Source organism: Monodon monoceros, unplaced genomic scaffold (genome assembly GCF_005190385.1).
Source record: "Monodon monoceros isolate NGI ecotype Baffin Bay Population unplaced genomic scaffold, NGI_Narwhal_1 Super_Scaffold_22, whole genome shotgun sequence".
Classification (NCBI taxonomy): Eukaryota; Metazoa; Chordata; class Mammalia; order Artiodactyla; family Monodontidae; genus Monodon; species Monodon monoceros.
Window position 1 is genome coordinate 21,184,994 of NW_021703779.1, and position 9,353 is coordinate 21,194,346.

The 9,353-nt window shown below is 41.4% G+C and overlaps 1 pseudogene; it reads right to left on the reverse strand.

The window, feature by feature from the left end:
* Nucleotides 1-5,777: 5,777 nt before the first annotated feature.
* LOC114905744 lies at nt 5,778-6,982 on the reverse strand (annotated as a pseudogene).
* Nucleotides 6,983-9,353: the final 2,371 nt, after the last annotated feature.

Sequence of the window (9,353 nt, forward strand, 5' to 3'; positions counted from 1 at the left end):
GCAATTCCCTAGGTGTGTACAATCTTGGTGGAATGATAAATCGAGGATCTGGCAGAACTCCTGCTACAGAGGCCCCTGAATGCTCCATCTGCCAGATTCTTCCTCTAATTTCTGCAATAGAGCCAAAATGTCAGCATGTTGCCCAAAGTATGTGAGGGTGACTCAGTCTTCTGGAACTTTTAATCCTTTAATCCTCAACAGAGTGAAGCAAATCAATTCATTCATTCCAGTGACTGTGCTGGGAAAGGTTGTCAACCTACTCCAGTTACAGAGACTCTCTGGAACTCCCTGGTTCTGTTTTGCTCCGTTGCATGAATATACTTCAATTTATATACCCTTTCTCTATCAACATCTGGAGGTGTCTCAAATATTGCCGCTGTGAGGATCCCTTTTTTTTCTCCCATTAATTTTACTTCAGTAGCTTCAATTCTCTATCCCTAGCTAATGAATGGATAGATTTTTGTCACAAGTGTTTTATTTATAATACATTTAAATACATATGTTTTAATTTCTTTTTATTGCTCTTACTAGATACATATATTTCTAGGAAGAAACAAAGTAAGCTTATACCCCCCAAAAGAGAAAATATATCTATAGTTTAAGTAAAATAGAAAAAATACCAAGCTGTAAAAAATGCAAAGTTGGGAAAAATTTCTAATAATCATATCCAACTCCCAAATTGTCTTTCATTGCCAAACACTGCACCTAACTAAAACATTTAAAATTTAGTAATAGCACGATTACTTGATTAGTTTTATTTTGTTTCTGTAATTAATAATCTTAATATTACGAAAAAGACAAAATTTGGATAAAGACAAAAATTGCAATGAAAATACACAAAGCAGGACTTCCCTGGTGGCACAGTGGTTAAGAATCCGCCTGCCAATGCAGGGGACACAGGTTCGAGCCCTGGTCCAGGAAGATCCCACATGCCATGGAGCAATGAAGCCCGTGCACCACAACTACTGAGCCTGCGCTCTAGAGCCCACGAGCCACAACTACTGAGCCCACGAGCCACAACTACTGAAGCCCATGTGCCTAGAGCCCGTGCTCCACAACAGGAGAGGCCACCGCAATGAGAAGCCCGTGAACCGCAATGAAGAGTAGCCCCCGCTCGCCGCAGCTAGAGAAAGGCCGCACGCAGCAACAAAGACCCAACGCAGCCAAAAATAATAAATAAATAATTTTTTTTTAAAAAAGGAAGAAAATACACAAAGCAATGTTGGAGTTAGTTTTATAGCTTGTGATAGCATCATAGACAAAAAAAAGAATCAATGTCCTTTGTTTTGTTTAGCGACTCAAAAATTGGGCCAAATGCATTGCCCTTGGAAATGTCTAAACTGTGTCTTCTCTATCCCTTTGCCTGTTAGTTCAGGGTAAACTTAATCAGTATGTTTCTGATTTATTGTCACATAGGTCACTGAAAAGTTGTTTCTAAAATGTTAGTTCATAACAAATGAGCTTTTTGAACCATTTAAAAATACTTTCATGATCTTGTATTAGAGACCAAAAAAGTCATGTTTCTCTAGATGTCATTGGACTGAAATCCCAGTGAGGAGAAGTTTAACTTTAGAATTCTAAAAGTCAGAATAGATTTTCAACTTGAAAAAGCACGTCTTCTACCACTATTCTTCAGTGTTATCCAAGCTTCTCTCCCGTTCCATGGATCTGATATTTAAGAAATTGAACTTTGACTTCAATTTAAAGGCCATCCGAGTGCTTCTCTTTTTTAAAATTGAAGTACAGTTGATTTACAATATGGTGTTAGTTTCAAGTGTACAGCATAGTGATTCAGTTTTTCTTGCAGATTATATTCTAATGTAGGGTATTATAAGAAAACGCTGTGAAGATTCTTGTTCTTCGTTTTTGGTGTACATGTTCACACATTTCTCTTGGGTATACAACCAGGAGTAAAATTGCTGGGTGGTACTTGTAATAGAGGTAAAACATGTATCTTTAATAAGTAAAAGTCTAATGTTAAATGGTAATTTTGCTTGCTCCCAGGACCATGCAGGGACCGTAGAATGCCCCATTATACCCCCTCCTGGCCTATATGCCATTGCAGTTGTGTCTCTTAAGCCTTTCAAAACATTATTATTATTGTATTGTACAGTGAATATTTTTTTGCCTTCTTTAATTTAATTTATTTTTATCTATTTATTGAAGTATAGAGTATTTACAATGTTGTGTTAGTTTCTGGTGTACAGCAAAGTGATTCAGTTATACATATTCTTTTTCATATTCTTTTCCATTATATTTTATTGTAAGATATTGAATATCCCCTGTGTTATACAGTAGGACCTTATTGTTTATCTATTTTATACGAAGTAGTTTGTATTTGCTAATCCCAAACTCCTAATTTATCCCTCCCCCACTTTCCCCTTTGGTAACTATAAATTTGTTCTCTATGTCTGTGAGTTTGTTTCTGTTTTGTTAATAAGCTCATTTGTATCATATTTTAGACTCCACATATAAGTGATATCATGATATTTGTCTTTGTCTTAGCATGATAATCTCTAGGTCCATCCATGTTGCTGCAAATGGCATTATTCCATTCTTTTTACGGCTGGGTAATATTCCACTGTGTATATGTACCACATCTTCTTTATTCATTCATCTGTTGATGGACATTTAGGCTGCTTCCATGTCTTGGCTATTGTAAATACATTTCATATTTATTCTTGAAGGATACTTTCACTGAGTATAGCTTGTTAGGTTGGCTGTTATTCTCTTTCAGCTCACAGAAATTAACTTCCTATTTTCTTTAGGCCTCCGCTATTTTTGTTGAAAAGTCCACTGTCAGTCTGTTTCTCCTTTGTAGGAAATGTATCTTTCTGCAATTTCACTGGCAATGTTGACCTTGATCACCTGGTTGATGTAGTGCTTGCTAGGTTTCTCCACTATAAAGTTACTTTCCCCCCTTTTGATACAGTACTCTTTAGAAGAAAGACTAAGCACAGCCCACACTTAAGGGGTGAGGAGTTAAGCATCACCTCCTTGAGGGGGAGTATCTACATAAATTATTTGTAATTCTTCAGTATAGGAGATTTGTCTATTCGCCCCCATCAACTTTTTTTTCAGTTGTTTATATCAGTATGGACTCATGGATATTTATTTTATAAATATAACTTTAGGTTGTAGTTCAGTATTACATGATTTGTTTTGTTTCTCTTGCCCAAATTGTTCCAGCTTTGACAATTGGTAGCTCATTCAGGTGTTCTCCTGTATTCCACTGACATACCCCCATCCCTTTTTTTTTTTTTTTTTTAGCACTTCCTTACTTTCTGGCACTTCAAGATGCTCCAGGCTCATCTTGTATTTTTCATGCGCCCGTTTTTTGTTTTTTTGCAGATATTTTCAATAATGTATTTTATTTCTTTAAATAATGTAAGCATTTTTTTTCAATTAATCTCTGAAGTTTTGGTAAGTCTGATTCTGCAGTCTGTTGTTTCAACTGGTTCCCACTCATGGTGACTTGTTCTCTTATATGTTTGGTTAGTTTTACTTTATACTGATTACTGTACTTGAAATTTTATTTTGAAGATTCACTGAAGCCTAGAATGAAGCTGCTTTTCTCCAAAAAAAAGTTCTCCATTTGCTTTTTCTTCATGGGGTAGTCCCAATCTGGAACCACTTTAAATCAGGTACACAGCTCTAATTTCCCAGAACTACTCAGGCACTGTGAACCTAAGCTTTAAGTTCATGGTCACAACTTGACAGGGAAGGAATTTTTTTCCTGCTCTAAATATCACCAAGCCCGTGGGGTCCCAGCTTAACATAGGAAAGGCCTCCTATTACTTTCTCTACCTTGGGCTGTTTTGCGTCCAAATTTCCCCATTAAGCTGCTAAAACTGAAGCACAAGTGTTCCTTATTAGCAAATCCCTTGGGGGTAAAAGCGATCCTGGGCTTTGAAACTCTGTTTCTTTCTATAGACTCCTGCTTTCTCTTGGTTTTTGGCCTGGTATTTCCTTGCTTTTTCATTAGCTTTTAAATGCTCTTAAGGTTTAAAAAAATCTATTCATGTGTTTAGTTGTTTGTTAGTTATCCATATTTTAAAAAATCTATTCATGTGTTCAGTTGTTAGTTATTCGTGTTTTTAGTTGATTGGTACAAATAATACAGCCCATCTTTCCTAGAAATAACTTTTTCAATCTAGGGACTCTGTCTTTCTTCAGTTCTCTAAAATTCTCAGACATTATCTCCTTCAATATTGCCCCTTCCTGATTTTTTCTAGTTTTACTCTCTGGAACTTTCATTAAATAAGTCCTGGTGCCTCTCAACCTACTCTCTTAGCTCTTAATTACGTCCTCATATTTTCAATCTTTTTATCACTGTGCAGCCTCTGATGAGTGATTCCCTCAGCTGTCCTCTAAGTCACAAATGCACTTTTTCCACCCATTATTTTGTTTATCTCAGCATGTTGGGCATTCGTCAGTTTGTTCTCAGATTCATTCCCCATCCTGTTCCCTGATGCTCTGTTCCCTCCGTATTGCAAGGACCTTCATATCCCATGATCCCTTCTATGTAAGTTTGCGTATTTCTCTCCCTCTGTCTCGGCTTTGGGTAACGTCTCTGGAAGTGACTGTGTCTCCTCTTTGCCTCCATCTCCCGCCAGAGAGCCTCACCTTTCAGGGCCGCAGCACCTGCTGTGTTTCTAGTTCCCATCAGCGGGCTGTAAATGCTGGGTTCTGCCAACACAACCTCCTTCTGTTGTCCCTTCAATCATACGGGCGGTAGCAGCTTCCTGCTGTTTTTTTGTTTGTTTGTTTGTTTTTTGCGGTATTTGGGCCTCTTACTGTTGTGGCCTCTTCCGTTGCGGAGCACAGGCTCCGGACGCGCAGGCTCAGCGGCCATGGCTTACGGGCCCAGCTGCTCCGCGGCATGTGGCATCTTCCCGGACCAGGGCACGAACCCGTGTCGCCTGCATCAGCAGGCAGACTCTCAACCACTGCGCCACCAGGGAGGCCTCTTCCTGCTGTTTTTAATCTCTGGGATGCCTCACCATCCCTCCTTGGCTTCTCCGTTCCACCATCACCTGTGTCATAAATTCCTTGTATAAAGTTCCCTCTGTTGAGGGATTTTTCTTTTCCTGACTGGACCTTGACTAAAATGCCATCTAAAAATTATTTGTGTGTTGTTTTTATTTTTTAATATGTATTTATTTATTTATTTTTGCTGCAAAAAGCTTTGTTGTTTCCATTTGGTCCAAGGCTTGGGAGAGGGCTCCAGGGTGGTTAAAAGCTGCCTAGTGGGACTTCCCTGGTGGCGCAGTGGTTAAGAATCCGCCTGCCAATGCAGGCGACACGGGTTCGAGCCTTAGTCTGGGAAGATCCCACATGTGGCAGAGCAACTAAGCCCGTGTGCCACAACTACTGAGCCTGCGCTCTAGAGCCCGCAAGCCACAGCTACTGAGCCTGCGCTCTAGAGCCCGCAAGCCACAACTACTGAAGCCCACGTGCCACACTACTGAGCCTGCGCTCTAGAGCCCACGTGCCACAACTACTGAGCCCACATGCCACAACTACTGAAGCCTGCACGCCTAGAGCCCGTGCTCCGCAACAAGAGAAGCCACCGCAACGAAGAGTAGCCCCCCCGCTCGCCGCAACTAGAGAAAGCCCGCACGCGGCAACGAAGACCCAATGCAGCCAAAAATAAATAAATAAAATAAATACATTTATTATTAAAAAAAAGCTGCCTAGCGGCTGCAGAGTGCAACTTCAGGCCAAAGCCCTGACACCACAGGGGCTCCTCAAAGCCCGCTGGGCTCCGGACGCTCCTACTCGTGCTGGAGGGCGAGCCTTTCGACGAGGGACTCGCCCAGCCCCACCTGGAGACCAGCCGGCCTGCGGAGGTTGGTCAGGTGGGCGTGCATCTTCTGGATGAGTTTCACCTGCTCATCTAGGAGGCGGCTCTCCAGGTAGTCACAGAGGCGGGGGTCTGCGCGGGCAGAGCCCAGGCCGTGCAGGTCCACACGGGCCTGGTTCAGGCTCTCCTCCGCGAGCACGAAGGCTTCCACAGCGTCCTGGGTTTCACCCCACTCATCCTGAGATGTTTCTGCACGTCCTGGAAGCGCGGCTGCCGCGCTGCTTTTGCATTTTCAAGAGGCGCTGGGCGTCCTCACGCTTCCCCTCGGGCACTTCGCGGCAAAAGTGGCCCAGGCCCTCCAGAGCCGCGTCGTGGTGGTGGAAATAGGAGCCCAGAGAGAGGTAGGTGCGGGAGGCCGGCAGATGCATGTTGACCAGGCGGTTGACGGCAGCCTCCACCTCGGCGGAATCATTCTGACGAATCTGGGAGCTCGTGGTGGATCGGTAATACGGAGTTAAGTTCAAAATATGGTGTTGGCGGTCCCGGTGGCCGAGGACAGCTGAGCGGCTGGTTCCGAAGGTTGCGAGTGGAACACAGGTTGGAGGTGGTCAGAGGCGGGAGCGAGGGGCGCCCCTGGGTCTGTTCTGTCCAAACACTGTTGTAGCAGGAGACGGAGCCGCGGGAGTGCCCAGCGCACTGCCTGTGTGTTGTTTTTTATCAAGAATCCCATCTGTTCTTGATTCGTAGCACATGCTTTTGTTTGTTGATTTTAAATACACTTATTTTAAAATCCTTTCCAAATTGTTCTATTATTTCGACTTTCTTTTATATGACTCCTCTTAGATGTTGGCTTCCTTTTGCGGGTGTTGGGTTTCATTGTGGCCTTTGTAGGTTTTTTTGGAACGCTCATCTTCATGGAGGCTTTTTTTCTCTCCCATTCGCTGTCCCTGGAAAGTGGTTTTACGATGGGCTTCAGCCCAACGTCTTGAGGACCGAAGTCAGTGGCTCAGGGCTTTTGCTCTGTGGGCACATCACGCTTCCAAAGCAGGAGCTCACACAAAATGCATACCTGGTGGCTGACTGTGCAGTCTCTCTGCTTTCTTGCTCTATCAGGGGCAGTTTGTTTCCAGTGGATAGGTGGGCCTTGTTCACCTTCACATATAGCCGGGGGACCATGAGCAGTGTCCCCACTGGGAATGGGGGTGTGTGGGTGTTCCTTACTCCTTGGTTGGATTTGAAATTCTAGACTTGTGGTCAAAAGGTACCAACTTACAGTTATAAGATAAATAAGTACCAGGGAGGTAATGTACACCATCATGATTGTAGTTAACACTGCTGTGTGGTATATTTGAATGTTGATAAGAGAGTAGGTCCTAAAAGTTCTCATGACAAGGAAAAACACATTTTTCTTCTCTTTTTGTATCTATATGAGCTGATGGATGTTAACTTATTGTAATCATTTCACAATTATGTAGGTCAAGCCATTATGCTGTACACCTTAAACTTATACAGTGCTGTATGTTAATTATATCTCAATAAAACTGAAAAATGAAAATTAAAAAATAAAGCAGAAAAAGAAATTCCAGACTTTACTATCTGGGTCAGGTTCTTCCGGGACTCTATGGGCCCACATTGTTAAACTTGTCCTTCCTGCTGTGGGTTTCCACTTCCCTTCCGGTCCACGATTTAAAAAATCATGTCCCTGAGTATTTTTTTAAACACTGTATCTATCATTTTTACATTTTTGAAACCGAGTGAGGGAAGTTTAGCATACATTCACCCTGAGTCAACACAGTTTTTAACCACAATGTAGTTTAAAGCCTTGCTGCTCAAAGTGCCTTCTGTGGAGTGTGTTTTTTAATTTAATTTAATTTAATTTCACTATTTTATTTTATTTTTATAGAATTTTAAAGGTTACTTTCCATTTAGTTATTCCAGAATATTGGCTATATTCCCCGTGTTGTACAATACATCCTTTAGCCTATTTTATACCCAATAGTTTGTACCTCTCACTCCCCCACCCCATATTGCCCCTCCCCCTGCCCCACTGGTAACCACTAGTTTGTTCTCTATATCTGTGAGTCTGCTTCTTTTATGTTATAGTCACTAGGTTGTTGTATTTTTTAGAGTCTGTGGAGTGTATTTTATTTTTCTGTTTTTTTAAATTGAAGTGTAGTTCAATTACAATTTTGTGTTAATTACTGCTGTACAGCAAAGTGATTCAGTTATACATATATATACATTATTTTTCCTATTCTTTTCCATTATAGTTTATCACAGGATATTGAATATAGTTCTCTGTGCTATACAGGAGGACCTTGTTGTTTATCCATTCTATATATACCAGTTTGCATCTTCTAATCCCAAATCCCCAATCCATCCCTCTCCCACCCACCTCCCCCTTGGCCACCATCAGTCTATTCTCTATGTCAGTGATTCTATTGCATAGGTAGGTTCATTTGTATCATATTTTAGATTCCACATATAAGTGATATCATATGATATTTGTCTTTCTCTGTCTGACTTACTTCACTCAGTGTGATAATCTCTAGATCCATCCATGTTGCTGCAAATGGCATGATTTCGTTCTTTTTTATGGCTGAGTAATATTCCATTGTATATATGTACCACATCTTCTTTATCCATTCCTCTGTCAGTGGACATTTAGGTTGTTTCCATGTCCTGGCTATTGGAAATAGTGATGCTGTGAACATTGGGGTGCGTGTATCTTTTTGAATTATAGTTTTGTCTGGATATATGTGCAGGAGTGGGATTGCTAGATGATATTGTAGTTCTATTTTTAGTTTTCTGAGGAAACTCCACACTGTTTTCCACAGTGACTGTACCAATTTACATTCCCACCAACAGTGTAGGGGCTTCTCTTTTCTGTGGAGTGTATTTTAAGTGCAGAATCTCAGGCCCACCTGAGACCTGCTGAATCAGAAATGGCTCTTTAACAAAATGCCCGGATGAGTCATATACACATTCAAGTTCGAGGAGTGCTCCTCTAAGGGTCAGTTAGTTTCTGTATAACCAACCTGGACAAAATGAGACCCTTAGAAGCTTTTATTTCCCTAAATTTCACCTCTTTCTTCCTGTCCCACCAATTCCATGTTGATATATCTTGAATTTTCGTTACAGTTTGCTGTTAAGGGACATAATTTTTATAAGCAATAATAGCTTAAATTGAGCACATATTTTCCTTATTTCTTTGCTCTCCATTGCTTCTTGTATCCTATCACGTTTTTTTTTTTTTTTTTTTGGCGGCACCACGCAGCTTGCGGGATCTTAGTTCCCTGACCAGGGATTGAACCCCGGCCCTCGGCAGTGAAAGCACAGAGTCCTAACCACTGGACCACCAGGGAATTCCCCCATCACTTCTTTTAGTTTCATTTTTCTCCTTGGTGAAGTTCTCTTGGAGCTTCTGGTATGACAGCAGTTTTGAGTCCTTGTAATCTGAAAATGGTCTTTATTTTGCCTTCATTCTTTGACAAAATGAATAGATATAGAATTCAAGGTTGAAAGATATTTTCCCTCGGCACTTTGC